A 22,800-nucleotide genomic window follows, 5' to 3' on the forward strand; every position below is an offset into this window, starting at 1 on the left:
CACCCAGTACTTCCCAGCTAGCCCATGCCTTGGCCGTGGTGCAACCTAGATTCTAGTCACATGTCCATAGCATAGAAAAATGTGTCACAGACTGATCCTCTTTCAGTTGCTCGATCCTCTTTCAGTTGCTCTCCCCTGGTCCACCGTACTCCTAGACTTGAGTGCATGGTGATGGGTGCTCATGTGAATGATAGAGTGATGTGTGAGTGTGTGTGAGTGTGTGTGTATTTTGGTCCGTTGAGATGATTTTGGCAAGTGGGGGGGCAGAGGGGGAAAGGAGGGTTGTACAACAAAGGCATTTTAAAAATGCTATTGTTTCACAATCCCCCTAGCCACCTGCCAAAATCAGCTCTCCTTCGGAGGTGCTGTGCAGCGCAGACAACAGGGCTAGTATTTTATTTTGGACTGGATATCTATCATAGATGTCCAGTCAAAAATATCATGCTTTTCCCCTTGGCCCAGCAGCGCCTTGCATACACACATAATCATGTTTATTGTGTTAGGCACTGTGGAGTCCAGGGGACAGGGGTGGTATCTATTTACTGGACATCTATCATATGAGTAAAAAATATCATGCCTGCCCCCTGGCCCTCCCAGCGCCAATTGCAAACTGTTTGGCTTTTTACCCATTTTTTTTTTAACGTATCATCTAAAATGGACCATTTTAACACATTATTTAAAAATACTTCATGGGGGGATAACCCCCACCGATCACCCATTGATTGGCTCCGGTTTCCTCGCTGCGCTCGGTATGGCATACCTGGTGGAAATATTTATGCCCCCCCCCACTTAAAAAAATCACCAGCCACTACTGGCCCTGGGACTGTGCTGGGAGCAGGGTAAGGGAGCCCATGGGCTGTGGTGGGAGCAGGGTGGGCGGGAACAGTTTCTATTTAAATGAACTTCTGATGTATGCATAATGTTAGATAGGTTCTCTGTATACTATTATTCACTGTAAATCTGCTGTCTCTACTTGCAGGGGCATGCCCTGGAAAAAGACTGCTGTCCCTTGTTAAAGTTCTTCTTCTCTTTCAGGTCTGGGGAAAACATTCCTTCTTTGATTGATAATGTTTCTTGTGCATTTTTTTTCCTAGAGATCACGAGGCTAACCTAAGCCACACGACATTCCTGGACCTCCACCTACGCATGCTGCAACATGGAATGCCACTGACCCAGCACTTTCCAAATGTCTTCATCCTTCTGTAGTACCATTTTGAGGATCCTACTCTGCTAGAGGTCTCTCTTCCACATGCATGCATCCCTAACTGCATCGTGAATAGGCAACTGATATCCAAATTAATAGTTAAGATGATCTTATACTGTGTACTGATTGGAGATGCCACATCACAAGAGCCAAGCTCTGGGTCAATGAATTAATACATGTAACTCTCCTCCGTTGTAGAGCCATATTCCTAACGGGAAAATAATAACCTCAAGTTCCAGAATCAAAAGTGGCATTTACTATAAAGCCAGGATCTATTGAAAGTGACCCTAAATATCTGAGGACAGTTAGCAGCGATGTTTGATTTGATGTGAATAGTTTATAACACAAAATTGTCCTGGCAGAATTAAACGTATCTGGGCACAGATCAATCGTTGAAAAAGTCAACAGAAAGACTTAAGCAAAAGAACAAGTTACTTACCAACTATAACGTTCTTTCGATTGGATGTTCCCCTCACGTATTCCTCATTTTAGATATTCGTATCTTCCAGCTTTGCGGCTTCAGAATTTGTTTTCCAGCAGAGGGCGCTGTCCTCGAGGTCGCAGCGTCGATGTCCCTTCGAGGGCTGCCGTGGCGCGTCGACCTCATCCGCAGTATAAAGGGCTCGAGCCGCGCCCGCTGGCTTCAGTTCTATTTTTACAATATGATGAAGTGCATCAGATGACCAGGCATTCATTGACCTCCAGCGCTTAAGGAATTTAGAGAGCAATTAGCGTAAACTCTACGGCGAAGTAGGCTGGGAGGGTCGATGAGGAATATGTGGGAGGAGCATCCAATCAAAAGAACATTACAGTTGGTAAGTAACTTGTTCTTCGAATGGATTGTGTCCTCGCACGTATTCCTCATCTTAGATAGGCTCCCAAAGCAGTATGAATTCGGAGGGAGTACCAGAAATGTTATTCATGAACCGTGTGAAGGACGGCTTTTGCAAAAAGGCCACCTTGAGATGATGTCGAGTCCAGCAATAGTGCTTCACGACCAGGTGGCCGGTGCACAAATATCTTTCAGCGGGACACCCCTCTGAAGAGCCGTTGAAGTCACCATGCCCCTAGTTGAATGGGCCCTTAGCCCATCTGCAGGCTCTTTACCAGCCAATTTAGGTGTGCAGTCAAAATATATATTTTTATTTTTTATTTTTATTTTTTGGCTCTCGCCATTCAAATCTGCGCAGGACTATGCTAGACGCAATGGACCTGCTTATGCTGTCAGCAGTGTCCAATCCTGATTGGAGGCATTCCCCCATCACCTCCTTTCCATCTCTGACGATTGCAAAGAAACCTTCTCGTTCCTTGCCTTCAGGAATGTGTTCAGCCGCTGCTGTCATATAATCTAATCCCATAGGGTGTAAGTGAACCTTGCAAGGGTGCAAGTCACATTTGTCGATTTTAAGGCCATGCTGCCCAAAGAAAAAACCTATCGGGCCAGGCATCAATCCTTTTGTTGTCCCTATCCGGAGGGATCGAAGGGTAGGCCGAATGCCTAGTAGATGTGGACACCTGCACCACTAAGCTCTCAGGCAAGGGATGTTTTTCTAGGTATTCCGGGTCAGAAGGCCTGTACTTCCATACACATTTTTTATTTATAGCTGGGCCAGAATCTGGGGTTTCCCATGTGGCCATCACCCTTTTTTTTAATGTTTTGTGAAAGGGGAGGACATGGTCCTTTTGAGGGCCTTAATTAAGGATGTCCGTCATGTCGTCTTAATCAAAATTAGAGGAATTAGTGTTCCATCCCATAAACTCAGTGCATCTATTTATCAAAAGTCTGCATGGTCTGTAGGGTCGGGTCTATCAAAATCTACTTCAGGAGAAGTATCCAGGCCACTGGCTGTTTGTAGGCATTCATACAGGTCAGCCATCTTAGATCTAGGGTCTATTAATTCTTCAGGGACATCTCTAGTCCCAAATTTCACTCCAGCCGGAGTAATGTCCTCTTCAGAGGATTGGTCCTCATAAATGGATGACAAAGACCTGAAAAAGTCTTGTCTAGGTTGTGGTTGGTATATCTTTCTGGGTGACTCAATAGGCATCGACCTCAGCTTCGACAAAGGTTTCGATTTTGGTGCCAGAATTAAAGTTGGCCTCGACAATGGCGTTGAAGGAGTCAATGCCATTGTCGCTGGCTTCGACAATGTCGAAGGAACCTTCGATACAGTCGAGGAAGGTGTCGAGCCATCTTCGAAGTCGGCTTTCGAGAACGCCTTCGATAGATGCGTTGAAGTATCCTTCAACATTGACTTCGATGGTGGGTGGATTCCCGACATCATCTTGTTCGTTGTCACCTCCGATTTATGCACCGGTAGGTCTGATCTTTCTTTATGAGTGGTCGGGGAAATTTCTTCCGACAACACCCTCGACGATTTGTTGTCGGAGTTCGCACATCTGGTCTTTGACCTCGCCCTGTCACTTCTGGAGTGAGATGGGGCATGGTCTCCACGTGGCTTTTCCGAGGGTTCTGGCCCGTGTTTTCGAAAAATGTTCATCATCGAGGCCCTGAAGGCCTCCCATTTTTTGTGGGAATCATGTTTTGAAGGGTATGAGAGGACCCTTGCGTCAGCCGACGAGGAAGAGGACGAAGGATATCAGTGTCGTCTTTTCTTTTGTTTTTTAGACAAAGAAGAGGAAGATTTCCTTAAACTACTTCTCGATCTCGATTTCCTCGACCTATGCTGGGATTTGTCACTTGATTCTTTTTTCTTTCTCGAAGAGAACTTTGAGGATTCCTCCCCCACCGCCAGTTTACCTATACGTTCCTTAAGAGCCTTGTTGGTTAGAGCTTGACAGGAACCACACTCGTCGTCCCAATGGTCAGGGCCCAAACACCAGAGGCAATTTCGATGGGGGTCGGTGATCAACATATTCCCGCACTTCTGACATTTCTTAAAGCCAGTTTTGGGCGTGGAAGGATTCAACGAGGAAGACATTTCACAGAAAACTGAAGCGCCATTTTCATGACACGAAGCAGTAGCTATCGGAAAAAACAGAACTGAAGTCAACGGGTGTGGCTCGAGTCCTTTATACTGCGGATGACGTCAACGCCAGCCCTCAAGGAACATCGACGCCGCAACCTCGAGCCCATCGCCCTCTGGTGGGAAAAAAAATAATCCGAAGCAGCAAAGATGGAAGATACGAACATCTAAGATGAGGAATATGTAGGAGGACACAATCCATTTGAAAGTATAGTTTGACTTTTGAAGGCTTGAAAAAGCGGGAAGGTGGGGACTTAAACATGGCTTGGGACCCATCCCTAGACGGATCCGGACCCAGACATCGAGATCAAGGCACCCCATCCAAAAACTTAAAGCAGAAATTCACGAACCTAGGGCTGACAGACGCATGGAGGAATGGCAACCCCAAACAGAAAACCTTCTCCTATTATTCACATGTACATAATACTGCTTCGAGAATAGACTACCTATGGGTATCAGTGGGGCTCCTAGGCAGGGTAAAACAGATTGAGATGGAACCCATCACACTCTCTGACCACGGCCCGCTGTGGGCAGATATTATCTGGTCAAGACATGGCCACCGTTTATGGAACTGGCGCCTCCCAGAGGACATCATTAGAGACCCGGTGATGAGCCAGACGCTAAGAGAACACATCCAAGAATACTGGGCCATTAACAATCTCCCCGGAACAAATATGGATACACTATGGGATGCCCACAAGGCGGTCATTAGGGGACATCTCATAGCGCTTAAAACACAGAAACAGAAGACGCACCGCCAGTGGGAAAAAGAATTAGAAGAGCAAATTGGGGCGATACAAGCAGAACTAATTCAGACGCCCACCAGACAACTCATGCGAACGATGAGACATGTTCAGCGGCAATTGGAAACACTCAGAACGAAAAAAGCAGAAAGGGCATTACTATACACGAAACACTGGTTTTATGTAAAGGCAAACAAAGCAGATAGACTCCTGGCAAGACAGCTGAGGGGGAAACAGCAGGCCAAGACAATACGAGCTATGAAAGAAGAATCAGGCCAACTTAGAACACAGACGGAAGAGATAGGAAGGATACTAGGCAGATATTACCAAAAATTGTACTCCTCCGACCATCCGAAGGAGGACCTGCAAGAAGCCTTCTTGGCCGGGGTTCACCTCCCCGGATTGACAGAAGACGATAGACAGGCTTTAGATAGGGACATCACCATAGAAGAAGTATATGCAGCAATTCAGTCCCTCCCGGATAACAAAGCCCCGGGTCCGGACGGGTACACCGCCATATACTACAAGACATATAGGGATATCCTCGCCCCGATACTCACATCCCTGTACAATAAATATGGGGAGAAGGGGGTTCTGACACGGTCTATGAACGAGGCAAAAGTGCTGGTCTTTCATAAAAAGGGAAAAGAAGAGCAACTCCCTACCTCTTACCGCCCGATAGCTTTAAACTGTACACGAAGATCTTAGCGACCAGACTGGCCCTAGTACTTCCCAGGTTAATCCACCAAGACCAGTCAGGATTTGTTCCAAACCGCCAGACACACGATAACATCAGAAGAGTCCTACACCTAGTTGAAAAGATAGGCATCAAACAAACCCCTGCATCACTGGTAGCCTTAAACGCCGAAAAGGCCTTTGATCAAGTAGAATGGTCTTACCTTTTTCGGGTTCTGCAAAAGATGGGAATGGGCAAGGGTTTTATAGATAAGGTTAGGGCCAACTACAACTCCCCGTCCATAAGGATAGCGGTGAATGGAGGGTTATCGGACATAGTGTACCTAGGAAGAGGGACGAAGCCGGGAGGCGGGAGCCGGCTACACCACCTAAGGCCCACAACGGGGCCCGCCTCCATTTCCTCTCGTCCTTCTGTCTTCCCTCAACCCTGATGGAGCCCCTTTCCCTCTGCCTCCCAGCACCGGACACCATCGCGCTGGACTCCCCATCGAATCGCGCACTGCTGGGGGTAAGGATTGACTGTAATGCAGACTTTTTGAATCACGGCGAAAAAAATGTACTATCTGCCTCTATTTGCACCGGATCATTGTGCTTGCCTCCTTTGGGTCTGGCGTGCCCTGCATGGCGCGATCTGCGTGAAACCCACTTGGGTTACATTTCGAATAGCTTTGTGTTGGTATGCTGCCTCCATGCTTTGAGGCGCTCAAAGATGGCCGTCGTTTTTTCCTGCCTGCCTGCATTCTGTTGTCCTGTTGTGGGCCATCCCCTGCCCCCCTCCCATTGGCTGCCATGGCCCCTTTAGCCAGTGGCTGAAGCCGGGAGGCGGGAGCCGGCCACACCACCTAAGGCCCACAATGAAGGCCCTGTCTACCGCTGTCCACCGTGGTACGCCGGATCGCGGGCCCCCCGTGAGTATCTGTGTGCCCCCCTGCCCCCCGTGAGTGTCTTTGTGCCCCCCCTGCCCCCCCTTTAGTGTCTTTGTGCCCCCTGTGAGTGTTTGTGCCCCCCTGCCCGTGAGTATCTGTGTGCCCCCCTGCCCCCCGTGAGTATCTTTGTGCCCCCCCTGCCCCCCATGAGTGTCTGTGTGCCTCCCCTGCCCCCCCTTTAGTATCTGTGTGCCTCCCCTGCCCCCCTTTAGTATCTGTGTGCCCCCCTGCCCCCCCTTTAGTGTCCGTGTGCCCCCCCTGCCCCCCGTGCGTGTCTGTGTGCCCCCCTGACCCCCCGTGAGTATCTGTGTGCCCCCCTGCCCCCCCTTTAGTGTCCGTGTGCCCCCCCTGCCCCCGTGCGTGTCTGTGTGCCCCCCTGACCCCCCGTGAGTATCTGTGTGCCCCCCTGCCCCCCTTTAGTGTCTGTGTGCCCCCCTGCCCCCCGTGCGTGTCTGTGTGCCCCCCTGACCCCCCTTTAGTGTCTGTGTGCCCCCCTGCCCCTCCGTGAGTGTCTCTTTTGCTCTGCGTTCCACCCCCCTTCTTGCCTCCTTCCCTTCCCCTCCTCACTTCCATCCTCTTCTACTACCTTCCTACCCCCCCTTTTCTTTATTCTCCCTCCTCTCAGACTTCCCCCTCCTAGCACTTACTCCTATCATCTGTCCCGTGACTCTTGATAGCAGCTTGTCTGTCCCCCTCCTCCCCCCTTGTTCCCTCCCTCCCCCCCTCCCCTACTTATCAAATTTGTCACCGACATTTTTGCTCAGTAGCGTGCCTTGTTCTGCTTCCCCCTCCATCCCCTTGCCCCCCTCCCACCCCTCCTCTTGTTACCACCTGCACTGCGTAAATTGTCGTCAGACATAGTAATGTTACTGCTTGCTTTGTTCTCCTTCCTATCCATTACCTCTTGCCTTACTTTTTATGCACTTGCACTATCAGAAATGTCGACAGGCCTATTATGATAGTTTTTTTTCTTCACATTCTGTATTGTTTCAAGGACTTTTTACTGAATGTAACTGTATTTTTCTATGTCCCCTCCCTCCTTGAAGCGCTTTGAAACACATTGTGTATAGGCGCTATATAAATAAACTATCATATCATATCATATCATAAGCAAGGGTGCCAGCTTTCCCCCCTTCTATACGCCATATACTTGGAATCTCTCTTGGCAAAAATAAGGGATGTGCCGGAGGTGGAGGGAATAGAGATGGCGGCCTGACCCATAAACCGGTGGCCTATGCTGACGATATGTTGGTGGCCCTAGGAGACCCAGAGAAGTCCCTCCCACACTTAATGGAAACCATAGAACGATTTGGAGAGATTTCAGGGGTGAACATAAATAGGCAAAAATCGGAGGTGTTGATTCTGGCGAGGAATAGAGAAAAAAATCAACACAGTGGCCACAGACTGTCAACTGAAAATTGCCATCTCGGGCGTCAGATATCTAGGAATCACCCTCACAGACCACATAGACAAATTGTATTCCCACAATTACCCGCAAATCCTAGAAAAAGTCAAAAATGACCTGCTAAAATGGAACCCGTTAGCGATTTCCCGGTGGGGGAGAATCACGGCAGTGAAAATGACAATCCTCCCCAAGCTAATGTATATGTTTCAGGCCCTCCCCATAAAGCCCCCACAGGCTTTTTTTCAAAGCACTTAGGAAGGCGGTTTCCAAATATGTCTGGCAGAACAAGACCCCAAGAATTTCTAATGCGGTATTGACAGCTCATAGAAAGGAGGGGGGATGTGCCATGCCACACTTAAAAAAATACTACAAAGCGGCCCAGCTGTGGGTCATGAGGGATTGGCTATCGGAACAGGGGGAGAAAATCTGGGAAAGGCAGGATAGGGCGGTAGCGGCAACATCCGTCAGGCACATGCTATGGATCAATAAACTATTCTGACATGCAAACACCCACATTAGCGAAATAATGAAGACGGCATTGGGGGTATGGGACGCCGCCATGACAAACGAAACCCTGACCAAGGATCCCGCCCCGTTCATGCCAATATTTGGAAATCCCGAATTCCCCCCTGGATTGGACAAGGGAGCGTTTCGCAAGTGGGAGGAAGGGGGGTGTAAGATGGTGGGAGATATGCAACAGAATCAACAGATCAGATGATTCGAGGATTGCAAAACTCTTTTGAATCTGACACCAAAAGATAGATATAAATATGATCAGCTACATCATTGGCTGAGCGCTCCACATATAAAAGAAGCACTGACTAGGGACTTGACCCCCTTTGAGAACTACAGCATGACGCACTCTGGATCTCGTAAATTTGTTTCCAACACTTACAAATTCATTAATACACAGAAGGAACCTACCACATGGCTATATATGAAGAAATGGGAGAAAACCCTGGGCTATGCACTCTCCAAAGAGAGGTGGGAATACTTGTGGGGCTTGATGCCAAAACTGACAAGAGCCATTCAAACTAGAGAAATGTGGGTGAAGATGATGGTGCAATGGCACTATACACCGGAGAAACTGAATACGATGTATGCTACCTCCCCGAATAACTGTTGGAAAAAGTGTGGCGGGCAGGGAGATTGGAAACATATCTGGTAGGACTGCCCGAGGATAAGACCATACTGGGGAGAGATAAAAAATCAAATGATGGGAATGTTCCAGGGAACAGAACACCTGGGAGAGGAAATATGGCTAGGGGGCTTTTGGGATCCAAAAGACAAAACGCTAACTGCCCCGCAGAAAAGAAACTTTATGGGCCTCCTAATAGGAGCATGGTTGGAAATTGCTAAAAACTGGAAACATGAATCCCCACCATTGGTTGTTGATTCGACGCGAAGGGTCTGGTCACATCTGGCTCTAGAACTAATAACTTATAACATCCAAGGGGATCATGGGAAATTCCGAGAGGACTGGGGAGGTGTACTGGAATTCCTTCAAAAGGAATATAAAGAACAATGGTGCCCACACAATATAAGACTATTGGACTTATTCACGTGAACGAGGAAAAGATCTTCCGATATACAACATACACAGACTGAGTTATGTAGGTTGGGGGTTGGGGAGGGAGGGATTTCTTTGTTTTCTTTGAATGAAGTTTGATGCTGATCCTTGTATGGTATGACATTGTGCCAATAGAAACTTAATAAAAACATGTTTAAAAAAAAAAGAAAAAGCTGGAAGGAGGCTATCATTTTCAAATGGAGACGAGCATTCCATAAACGGGGGCTAAAAAGAGATAAACGTGCATCGGGGTAGGGTGTGTGTATTATGTACAGATTGTTCTCTCAGTAGATACTGTGTTTGGCTTGGTCAGCTATCTTTTATGAACATTCAGTACCTTTTGAATGGCAAATGTAAATACATAAATGGTCTGTTCAAAGCCATGTACATTAAAAAATAAATAAATGGTCAACATTTTGCACAGGAATGTATGGAAAAGATTTTACCCAAAGCGAGGGCTTTGCTTTCTTTGCATCTGGGCTATAGGTAACATACTGCTTCGTCCATAACGAAGGGTACATTTCTCTTGCTTGTGTTTCACTTTGGAAAAAGTGAACCATGTGTTCCTCCTTCTCACGTCTGCGCTTTGCAACATGCTTTTCTTCAGAATTAACCAACTGCAAACAGGCTTGGACTGGCCTACAGGGCAATAGGGTAATGCCCGAATCAAAAACGCAAAATGCCAGTGTGTGCCAGTTATTTTGGTCAAAGTGGTCCACTTTGTTGGCCCATGTGGGCCAGTTCGATAAGCTACTTCACCATGTAGCTAAGCCGGTCAAGTGGCACAGAGAGTAGAGCGCTCGCTTTGACATCTGTGCAGAGCTTGCAAACAGGTTCGAATCCCGGCGGGGCCAAACTCAGCCTTTCATCCTTCCGAGGTCGATAAATGAGCACCACACACCGTGGGTAATAATAAGCAGCGCTCAGATACCTGAGGGTTTGTAGCGCTATATAAATGCCAAATTATTATTATTATTATTATTATTATTATTATTATTATTATTAGTTTTGACCAGTATTACTGAATGAATATTCTTTAAAATGCACAATTTGCATCACAGGTTTTCAAAAACCTCCCCCTTGGCACTACTCAAACAGTCGGTCAGAAAAAGAATTGCCATTTGCAACGGTGGGTCACTTTTTCATTGGTGCCCGAGACAATTTTATGCCCCAGTCCGAGACTGCAAATCACAAATCAGGGGTGGGTCATGAAATTTCAGACTATGCAAAATGGCACCAGGCATGCAAAACTGAAGGGGTGCATGACAATTCAGGATCTGGGAAGTGTAGCCGGAAGAGGCACATGATATTTCGGTGAACACGAGTCAACAGGTGCATGAAACAAGCAGAAGGGGTGCCCAAAACACTACCATTTGGCAGGAGCCAAGCTGGGTACAAATTTTGCATGTTTCGTTTCACTTTCGAAAATTTCATCGACTAGTCACAGCCCTTCTAAAAAAAAAAAAAACTACAGATGATCCAGAGGACCCAACTGCTACCGCCTGACCACTGACATATCCTGGGCAAAACCACTGCATGCTGTGTGAAAGCTCAACTAAACAATTACATCTCTGACAAAAAGCATCTGGGAAACTATCAATCTGGTTTCCAACCAGGATACAATATTTACACTAAAACCCTCAAAATCGCAGATGATGCTTTCTGCAGCCTAGACAAAGATGAATCGTGTTTTCTTGCCCTACCAGACCTGTCAGCGGACTTTGCAGTCCGTCATAAATATAATGGAAATGAGAACAGGCAGAGGGCGCTGCTGAGCAGCAACGAAGATGGCTGACTAGAGCGCGAGTCCGGCAATATCCGGTCAAGAAATTAATCCTGCGTTGTGCCCATTCGGTGACTTTGCTCGACAGCATTGTGTGACAGAGGATAAACTTGAATTCCGCAGAGATTGGGGATGTGTGAGAGCCGCTATACCGGTGCAGCTGGCGGCGATCTGTTTGACTGCCCACCCCCTGTTGACAGCTTCAGATGCCGCAGTAGCCATTGCTGCCTTATCCTGTGTATGAGTGCGGCCTGTGTAGAGGGGAGACCTGATAGGCTTCGGCGGACGACTGATCTCCGGACCGTATAACGGCTAGCTTAGTGCTTTAGTGCTGAGTCTGGACGGTGGTGCAGCAGCCATATCCTTAGTGAGGTGGGTGGACTGGGAAAGGCACGCACTGCCTTGATTTATTACCAGGCATTGCAGCACACTGAAGTGGCTGGCACCAAAGCTCGGAAGCACTTGTATTACCGTCAGAGGCTCGGTGGAGAAACCTTGCCCCGATACCCCGCTGTGATGGTAAGTGCATAGGTAGTGCAGAGCGCTAGATGGTGACCCCAGTAGTAAGTGGGGTTGGTTGGAGGCAGTGCCCACGGCATTGGAGACAGATTTGAAGCGCTGTGTATGGAGTATCTACCATACTTGGAAGTATTGGTTGGATCTTGCGATGGAAAAGGTCTGTTGGACTGGTTGGGGTACGGGATCTGCCCTCAGTAGTGGTAGCGCCTGGTTGTCATATATCATGAAGAAAGGTGCTGGAAAGAAGCAAGGGCCCATGGATACATTTACTAACATGCCAGTGAGGGCTCAGAGGCCATCATGAATGACATAGTAATTAACTTGCCAGAGGTCACAGCACAAACAGATCCACTTATGGTTGCTATGCAAAGTGGTTTAGTCTCAGTTAACATCAAATTGGATGACATTGTGGTGAATATAGGATCCCTGCATGCCAAATTGGACAAGGAGAGTGGTTTCATAACAGAGGCCAAAACCCAGATTGGCGGTCTGGAAGTTAAGGTTGAAAAACATGATCATGAGATATCGGCGATGAAGATGAATTTGGCCACACAGCGTGTGAAAAGTGACGATCTATAATCATTGTCCTGCCGCAATAATGTACATATTGTTTGGGTGCCTGAAAAGGCTGTGAAGGGTGAGATGGAATCATTTATTGAGGGGATTCTGAAATCGATTCTTGGACAGATGCGTTTTTCAACACAATTTCTGGTATAAAGTGTCCATTGTGTCCTGGCTTCGGTTCTGAAAGCTAGCACACCCCCCATGAACGATCATCACCAAGCTATTAAAGTATAGGGACCGGGGCCTCATACTGAAATTGTCAAGAGAGCAAGGAACCCTGCTGTTTGAGTCCAGCAGGATTCACATTTATCCAGACTTTGCGTCGGGTATCCAAGTGATGCAGAGGTTCCATGATCCTGTGAAGCGCCTGTTCTGAGCTTGCCAGATTCCATATGCCCTCATATTTCCTGCTAAGCTGCGTATACAACATGGAGCCAGAGCACACTTTTTTTCCGAAAACCCAGCCAATGCTATCATATATTGAGACATTGATTCCGCCACCCCCCCCTCCCCCAAGAGGTAGCCCTGCCAGACGAGGACCTGTCCGTAGCCCAGAAGCATGGCCTGCTGACGCTGGGCAGTGAATATAATGACCATTTACTATGATCATTATTTTGGGCACAGTGCAACTCAAGTGGCAATAATCCGAGCATATGACTTACTTGTTGCAAAGTTGCTATTCGCACACTACTCCTGTATGTTTCCATTGACGTTGTTATGGGGGTACATCATCAAGTTGGGGAAGATGGTGAAGTGGGTAAGGGGAATAGGGCACTGCATGATTTCTCAAAGCATTTTGGTCTGGGATTCATTGTGATGTTGGGGAGGATGGTGTGGGAGCGGGATCAACTGGCGTTTGGGTATGGTTTAACAGTTTGGGCAAAAGGTGTGTTACACAACAATAATGACCTGCATATTCCTGTAGGTTTGATAGATGGCAACACCTAGTGGGAATGAGGGTGGAACTGCTGGGGCATTGCCGTTAATTTCCTGGAATGTGCGTGGGCTTAACAACCCGGCCAAGGCCAGGAGGTTATTGACCGGAAAGACATGCCCCTAAGGCCCTCCGGTTGCAGGAGACTCATGTGTTGGCATCTGTACACAAGTCATTTGCCCATAATTGGGGTCAGCAAAGATTCTACATGACTTACTCCTCACAATCATGTGGTGTGATGATGCTTATACACTTTACTGTTACAAGCACTGAAGAAAACAGCTATATTGACCCCCTGGGAGATATGTGGTATTGAGGGGTGCATTAGACAGGGACGAGATAGTATTGGTTAACAATTAAGGCCCGAATATAGATTAGCCCAAATTCTATGGGCGTAGCAGTGGTGAGGGGGGTATGGGGAGAACCTTGATACAATTTTAGATGTTGATAGGGACCGTTCATCTGACACTCCCCGGTCACCATCACTTGCATCTCAAACCCTGTTGAAAATTATGTTCCAACGTCATCTGACTGATATCTGGCTAAATCCTGAGACTAGGGAGTATGCGTACTATACTACAGTTCATGATTCAATGTCTAGGATTGACTATTGGCTATGACCTGGTGAGGAGGATACCTCGCCCTCTGTAGCGAAAGTCTCCCTCAATGCTGCATGACTCCAATCTTACAGAGCCTTTGTATGCTAAACTGTGAGGATAATATGTCATTAGAACGTAGCCATTTTAGAGTATTGCGCCTAAAGCTGAAATAGGGCTGGTCAGTTCTGAGGGCTAGAGGTAATGCGTTCCAAGACTGTGCAGCTTTCACCGAGAAGCTGTTTCCTGCACCTTTTGTTAGCTTAAATCCTGGTATCTCTAGACAGTGGGAATTAGCTGCTTTGGAGGGGCGGGTCGAGGTTCTCCTAACCATTCTTTCTGTAAGGTACGGGAGTGCAGCATTGTTAAGACATTTGGAGGTAAGAGAGACAGTTTTGAGTAGGATTCTGTCGCTTGTCTTTAGCCAATGGTATTCTCTTCTAGTATTGGAAATGTGTTCTCCGTTTGGTATGTTTAGGGCAGTTCTAAGGGTGTTGTTTTGTAGCGTTTGTAATTTGTCAAGGATGGATTTATTGGCTCCTAGGTTTAGGGCATTGCAGTAATCCGATTTTGACAATAGTAAGGCATTAGCAAGGGTGATGCAACTAGCTTTAGTTAGAAATGGTCTGCAGGCTCTGATGAGCTTGAAAGTGTAGGCAGTTGAGGATGCCAAGGAGTTTACCTGTTTCTTTAGGGTTACGGTGGAATCGAGGTAGAAGAACAAGTTACTTCTTACCTTGTAACGTTCTTTCGACGGGATGTTCCTCTGACGTATTCCTCATCTTAGATATATCCTTCCAGCTCTGCTGGCCTCGGAAAATTTTTTCTCCAGAGGGCGCTGCGCGTCGACGTCCCTCGAGTCGATGTCCTTCGACAGCCGCCGTATCAACGCTCGACGTCATCCTGCCTATAAAGGCCGCGCGCAGCGTCCGTTGCTCAGTTCCGTTTTGTAGCCCACAGTATTACTGTCTGGACTAGACTAATCACCCTGAAGGAGCGTAAGCTGCAACAACAAGGGAAGTAGAACTGCGGGGATGGATGGGAGGGTCGATGAGGAATACGTCGGAGGAACATCCCGTCGAAAGAACGTTACAAGGTAAGAAGTAACTTGTTCTTCGAAGGGATTGTGTCCTCCGACGTATTCCTCATCTTAGATAGGCTCCCATAGCAGTATTCTATATTCGGAGGAGGGAGTACTGACTTCACGCTGTCTTCTATTGATGAATAGAATGCAGTACAGCCCTTCCAAACCTAGTCTCTTGACTAGAGGAGGAATCCAGATTGTAAAAACGTGTAAAGGTATGGACAGACGACCATGTAGCGGCCGCACATATGTCTTTAATCGGCACGCCTCTTTTGAGGGCCGATGAAGCTGCAATACTTCTGGTCGAATGAGCCCTAAGGTTTTGAGGGGGCTCTTTCCCTGCCAGTTTATAACATTCCAGAATGGCTAGAATGATCCATCTGGAAATGGTCTGCTTAGTTATTGGTAACCCCAGCTTGTGACCTGCGTAACCTACAAACAGCTGGTCTGCCTGTCTTATCCTGGCTAGTCTACTAATGTAAAAACTTAAAACCCTCCTAGGGTCTAGTCTGTGTAACCTCTCTTCCTCTTTCCCCGGGTGAGGAGGAGGATAGAAAGATGGTAGGGTAATCTTCTGAGAGATATGGAATTCAGAAACTACCTTTGGGAGGAAATTAGGCTTCACTTGCAGGACAACTTTGTCTTTGTGAAAGATTGAATGAGGGGGTTTACAAGAAAGAGCTTGTAATTCGCTCACCCTTCTAGCAGATGTAAGTGCTATTAATAAAACAGTCTTAAGGGTAAGGAATCTTAACGAACAAGAATGGAGAGGTTCGAAAGGTGTACCCATCAGGAAAGTTAGTACTAAGTTTAAATCCCATAGGGGAACTTGGAATGGTCTTGGGGGATAAACATTGGTTAACCCCTTTAGAAACTGTATTACCAAGGGTAATTTGAAATAGGATGGTTCCTCCGCAGTACGCTTAAAGATAGATAGCGCTGGGAGATAGCCCTTAATGGTGCCAACTTGAAGGCCTGAATTTGCCAAATGTAGTAGGAAGGACAAAACCATTGGTGTACCACATGAAAATGGGTCGATATTCTGTTCTCTACACCAGCTGCAAAATCTGTTCCAACGGCAGCGGTATAAAGACTTTGTTGCTGGCCTCCTTGCCGAAAGCAACACCTCCATAACATCATCAGGGAGGTCCCAATCCTTGTACCTCAGCCGTTCAGAAGCCAAGCGTGAAGGTTGAGGGTTTTGATGTCTGGATGGAGAACCTGACCTCCCTTCTGTGAGAGTAGGTTCTCTCTGAGCGGAAGTCGAATTGGGGGGCAGATGGACAAGTCTAGAAGGTCCGGGTACCACGTTCTCCTGGCCCAATCCGGGGCAATTAGGATCATGGTTCGCCGGAATCTTCTCAACCTCCTGATCATTTGAGGAATGACAGGGACCGGTGGGAACGCGTACAGAAGCGGGAACTCCCAGTCCACTATGAACGCGTCTCCCAGAGCTCCTCTCGGAGGAAATTCCCTTGAGCAGAACAGGTCGCATTTCCTGTTTAGGCTGGTGGCGAACAGATCTGCCTGAGGGGTTCCCCAAAGGGCGAAGATCTCTTGAAGGACTTCCTGAGCTAGCTCCCACTCGTGGGAGACTGTGTTCTGCCTGCTCAGAGCATCCGCTGTCAAGTTCTTCTCTCCGGCTAGGTGAACTGCCGATAGAGAGATTCCTTCTTGGATTGCCCAAAACCAGAGCTGCATCGCCTCTCTGCACAGGGGTAGTGATCCTACGCCTCCTCTTTTGTTGAGGTAATGCATGGCCACCGTGTTGTCCGTCATTATCAGGACGTTCTTCCCTTGTACAGCTGGCAGGAAAGCCTTCAACGCAAGTCTGATGGCTCTCAGCTCTAACAGGTTGATGTGTAGTCTGGACTCCGATGGAGACCAACGACCGCTGATGGTCAAGTCGTTGGCGTGGGCTCCCCACCCCGTGAGTGAGGCATCCGTGACTACTGTTATCTCCGGCCAGGGTTGCCAAAACTGTTCTCCTTTCAGAATGTTCTCCTGACAGGCCCACCACTGAAGGTCTCGAGCCACCCTGCCAGGAACCTGAAGATCTGTCATTCTCCCTGAGAATTGTGACCACTGAGTCCTCAGTGCCCACTGGAGGGATCTCATTCTCAGGCGAGCCTCTGGCACAAGGAAAATGCAGGATGCCATGAGGCCTAGCAACCTCAAAAAGTCGAAGGCTGGGAGACGTTGGGCATGTTGGAACTTGGTAACCATCTGTAGAATATCTTGAGCCCTCACCTCTGGTGGCAAGGCTTTTCCCAGGGAAGTATCCAGGATCGCTCCTATGAACTGGAGTCTCTGCGATGGTATCATTTGAGACTTCTTTAAATTGAGGGAGAAGCCCAGTTTGTGAAGGGAGTAGCACAGGTGATTTAGCTGGATCTGAGCTTGCTCCGGAGAAACAGCCCTGATCAGCCAATCGTCCAGGTAGGGGTAGACGTGAATCCCTTCCCTCCTTAGACTTGCAGCCACTACCGACATTAACTTGGTGAAGACCCTCGGGGCGGAGGTCAGCCCAAATGGCAGTACTCGAAATTGATAGTGAGAGTTGCCAATTGCGAACCTCAGGTATTTCCTGTGTTTGAGTTGGATAGGCACATGGAAATAAGCGTCCTGAAGGTTCAGAGATACCAACCAGTCCTGAAACTGAAGGGCCTGGAGGATCTGAGAAAGAGTGACCATCTTGAATTTGTCTTTCCTGAGGAACTTGTTCAATTCTCGCAAGTCCAAGACGGGTCTCAGTCCTCCGTCTTTCTTCGGAATGAGAAAGTAAGGGGAGTACCAGCCCTTGTTCCTCTCCGCTACAGGTACCGGTTCTATGGCACCTTTCTCTAGCAGGTCTAAAATTTCCTGCAAGAGGAGCGGATCTGGAGCTTTCTGAGAGCTGATCCCCGGTGGATGACTCTGAGGTATACGTAGGAAAGGCAGGCAGTAACCTTGGGCGACTGTTTCCAATGCCCAAGCATCTGACGTGATAGCCTGCCATACCGTCGGATGTTGAGTCAACCTGCCTCCTACAGGTGTCCTGTGAGGGGAGTCCTCAGAGTGGTTTTGGGGCGGCTGATGCAGATGCCGATGGTAAAGAGGCACCTGCTGTTGCTGCGGCTTTAGAATATCTACCCCGTCCACCTCGGGTAGTTCTTCTTTGACCCCTTTGAGCCGGTCGTCCTCTACCTCTTCCGAATGCGGAGTAGAAGCGAAAGGACTTGCCCCTCGCAGAGGTTCCTGTGGGACGAAAAGGAGTCTGACGGATTGCAGCTCCTAGGGATTTTGCTGCTGCTTTTGAAGTTTGCAGTTTCTCTAAACTGTCATCCGCCTTTTTCCCGAACAAAGAAGACCCATCAAATGGCATGTTCAAGAGCCTGGCTTGCACATCTGGGGAAAAACCCGACTTTCTCAACCAAGCGAACCTCCTGGTTGATGTACTTGCCGCCATTGCTCTGCTGATACTGTCAGCCGAATCAATGCCCGTCTGGAGGGATTCGCACATAGCGTCTTTACCGTCCTGTATAATATTCAGGAACATATCCCTTTCTTCTCCCTACGGGATGCAGTCAGCCGCTGTAGAAGCACACTCCCAAAGTGTATGGCTGAACCTAGCAAGGGTGCAAGTAGCATTAACAGACTTTAACGCCATGCTACATGCTGAAAAGACTTTCTTTGCCATAGCATCATATTTTTTATCATCCCTGTCCTGTGGGACTGTAGGATAAGCCGTCTTGACATCGGTAGAGGATGCTGCTTGTACCACCAGACCTTCTGGGGATGGATGTTTAGACAAGAACTCTGGGTCTGTGGAAGATACCCTGTACTTTGCAGACAGTTTTTTTATTTACTGCTGGTATTACATCTGGGGTTTCCCAGTTTGTCATGATCTTTCTCTGAAGAGCTTTATGAAAGGGCACCACTGGATCCTCTTGTGGGCCTTTGTCAAGAATATCCGTGAGGTCATCTTGCTGGAAAGATTGTGAAGGTGTAGACCACCCCATGAACTCTGTAATCCTGGCCATTAAGGCTCTGTAGGGGGTTTCAGCATGCTCCCCCGGGTCTGGCTTAGCAAAATCCACCTCAGGGGAAGTGTCTAACCCACTTGCCTCATGTAAAGAATCATGAAGATCCTTTAATCTGCGCTCTTCAGAGGAAAATTCCTCTCTAACTGGGGTTACAGGTCCCTGTAACTCAAATGTGTCTTGTTCAGACAAATCACCCTCTTCTAAAATTGAGGATATAGTTCTCAATTGTTCTGAACTCATAAAGGGAGTAAATCCCATTTCCAAGGCAGAGGGTGCCGAACTTGTCATTATTGGCCTCGAAAACGTCGATGTCGTCGACGCCGACGTCGAAGGCTTCGAGCGTGGCGTCGAAAACATAGGTGGAGGCCTCGAGGACCTCGACAGAATTGGAATTCTACTCGACAATATCGACGCCATCGACGTCGAGGGCCTGGGGATCGTCACTGGATGTGTGGTCACCGTGACTTTTCTCGGCGTCGACGCCGGTGTCGAGGCCGGCGTCGAGTCGACAGACCCGTGTGTCGAAGGTCCCTTCGACAACGGCGTCGAAGACATCGACCTCGACGGAACCTTCGTCGACGGCGTCGACGGAACCTTCGAGGAAGGTTTGGAGGTCATAGTCCTACTCGAGGGTTCGAGACGCGCTCGAGAGGTTTCTTTCGCCGGGTACTGCGACTCGCGGCGTTTTTGACCTTCGGGTCTTTCGACCAGAGCATCGCTCTCGGCAGTCTTCGAGGGGGTCGAGGCCGCTTTCTCGAAGACGCTCATCATATTTTTTCTGAATTCCTCCCATTCAGCCCGGGAACTATGTTTCGTGGGGCAAGGGATTCTTTTTGGCGAAACAGAGGAAGAGGAAGACGGAGAAGGGGATCTTCGACGTCTCCTCTTCGAGTGCTTCGATCTCGAGAAGTGATGAGACCCACTCCGAGACCTGGAGCGCGAATGGTGACGAGGAGACGAATGTCTCGACTTCGTCGACGAAGAAGAAGCTTTAAAAGTCTTACCTTTCTCCAGCTTCCCCCTACGCTCCTTCAGGGCCTTAGCTGTCATGGACATACAGTCCTCGCACTCCGAACAATGGTGTTCGGCTCCCAAGCACCACAGACAATTTCTGTGAGGATCGGTCAACGACATCTTTTTCCCACAATCTCAACATTTTTTGAAGCCGGATCGAGGAGTTGTCGGTTCCGACGAGGAAGCCATCGAGTACGGATCGAATAACTCGAGGTAAATAGGATTATTTGACTAAGAACTGAGCAACGGTATTCCGAGGCACCGAGTAGCGCGGAAAAACGGAACTGAACAACGGACGCTGCGCGCGGCCTTTATAGGCAGGATGACGTCGAGCGTCGATACGGCGGCTGTCGAAGGACATCGACTCGAGGGACGTCGACGCGCAGCGCCCTCTGGAGAAAAAATTTCCGAGGCCAGCAGAGCTGGAAGGATATATCTAAGATGAGGAATACGTCGGAGGACACAATCCCTTCGAAACCTAGTGTTTTTACCTCTTTGACTGCTTTGATTGTGTTGCCGTCTATATTGAATGCGGAATAGTTCAATTTTGTTAGGTTAGCATCGGATCCAAGTGTTACATATGGCCAGACCAGTGCTCAACCGTAAATATGGCAAGACAGAAAGACCTGGGCGATCCTTCGCTAGGGCTGTTACGACTTGAAGCCAAACCACGTATCATAATGGGAATCACTGGGTGATCTAGGATAAAATTTGCCACTGAAGACGATATTAATGCAGAATTTAAGGCATATTACATGACACTATACTCAAATACAGACAATAGCTCAGATGAGGACCTTATAGAATATTTGGAAGGTATCGAGCTTCCTGCACTAATTGTAGAGGCGAATCTTGCTTTGGATTCACCTATAACATCTGAGAAAATAGTATCTGCTATTGTCGCTCTATCGACTGGTAAGACCCCCCGCCCCAGGTCTGACGGGTTGGGGGTCGAACTGTATAAAGAGTATACATCTATATTGGCTCCTCATTTACTGCAGGTATGGGAGGAGTCCCTTGATTCTGGTGGCCTTCCAGCTTCCATGTGAGAGGCGATAATTACTGCTCTATTGAAGCCTGGTAGGTCGCCGAATAAGGTTACTTCATATCAGCCTTCCTCTCTAATTAACCCAGATTTTGGCGACCAGACTCCTTCCATACATGACTAGGCTGGTACATCCAGATCAGTCTGAATTTATTCCATCTCGCTCTACAGCACTCAATCTCAGGAGGTTATTTTGTATCATATCTCAAATTAATCCATGTGCTAGAGCGGTGGCGGCACCTTTAGATGTCGAAAAGGCCTTTGACTCTGTATCATGGCGTTACTTGGTGCAAGTCCTGTGATATAATCTGGGCCTTTCTTTCTTAGTTGTTCACAGCTTCTCTATTCTCTGGGCCCTCCTGCTCAACCATCTCCGTGATAACCTGGGTATCACCGGTCAGGCCCTGGCGTGGCTGGCTTCTTTCCTCTCCTATCGACCCTCCCAGGCTCAACTTGGGTCCTTCCTCTCCTCTATCTCTATCTGTGGTGTTCCCCAGGGGTCTAATCTCTCTCCCTGGCTGTTCAACCAATACTTGGCACTTCTTGCCCACTGCATTGCTGCGCTCTGCCCCCACTTCTTACTACTTCTCTATCCTCTTTTGCACATGTCCCTCGTGCCATTGGACGCAGCGGCGGCGTTGGCTTACTCTACAGTAATAAATGCTCATCTATTCCATCACCTGTGCCCTTACCAGAATATTCCTCATTTGAATTTATATATAAAATCTTCACTGCTCCTCATGCCATTTCTCTTCTCATTATCTACCGCCCATGTGGCTCATTCTGCGAAGACATTGCCCACCTTCTTGGTCACATGCTACCTAGTCCTACATCTGTTGTCTTGCTCTGAGACTTTAATCTTCATCTTTCCTCTACTCATCCAACATCACCCTTCTTATCAATACTTGACTCTCACCTACTTTCCCGACTTCCCACTCCTCCTACTCATACCTCTGGTTTTACCCTCGACTTGATCTTCACCTCATTGTTTACTGCCTCCTCCATATCTACTCTCCCAGTCTACCTTTCAGATCATACCGTAATCTTAGCATCCTTGCTCCCGCCTGCTCCCTCTAGCACCTCCTCTCTCTCCTCCACTAAGACTTTCGGCAGGCGTGATCTACGCAATTTTAACTCCTCGCTCTTCCATGATACCTGCATACACTTTCTACCTTCTCTCTCACACTTCTCCTCCCTTTCTGCAGATGAAGCTGCGTCCACTCTCTCTTCATGTCTCACAACTACCCTTGATCAACTTGACCCTATTTCTGCCTTTCGGCCCACTCGTAAACCTGCCCAACCCTGGCTCTCTCCTCATCTCTCTTCTATGGGCCGCCTCCTTCGCCGCCTTGAAAGGCGCTGGCGCAAACACCGTTCTCCGAATAACCATGCAACCTATTTCTCTTATCTCGTCCTATACGACAACTGTATTAAGGCTGCCAAACGTACCGACTTCTCTGACCTTCTTCACAGTCAATCCACTCATCCTCGACATCTCTTCCAAACCCTAACACGACTTCTCTCCCCTCCTACATCTGACCCGTCCATGAACTCATCCCTATCAGCATCTGACCTTGCCGATTTTCTCTCTTCCAAAGTACACTCCCTACGCCAGGACATACTATCTTCACCTTCCTATAACTCCTCCCCTTTATACTTCCCTACCCCCTCCAGCACTGTCTCTACCTTTCCTACTGCAACAGAC

General features: G+C 48.1%; 1 protein-coding gene across 5 annotated transcripts in view; it reads right to left on the reverse strand.

Annotated features, from left to right (window-relative positions):
• The window catches only part of FNDC3A (fibronectin type III domain containing 3A), a 3,436,199-nt gene that overhangs the window by 2,552,918 nt on the left and 860,481 nt on the right, over positions 1-22,800 (reverse strand). The window lies entirely within an intron of this gene.

This window comes from Ambystoma mexicanum, chromosome 7q (genome assembly GCF_040938575.1).
Source record: "Ambystoma mexicanum isolate Mex_15411 chromosome 7q, UKY_AmexF1_1, whole genome shotgun sequence".
In the NCBI taxonomy this organism is placed as follows: Eukaryota; Metazoa; Chordata; class Amphibia; order Caudata; family Ambystomatidae; genus Ambystoma; species Ambystoma mexicanum.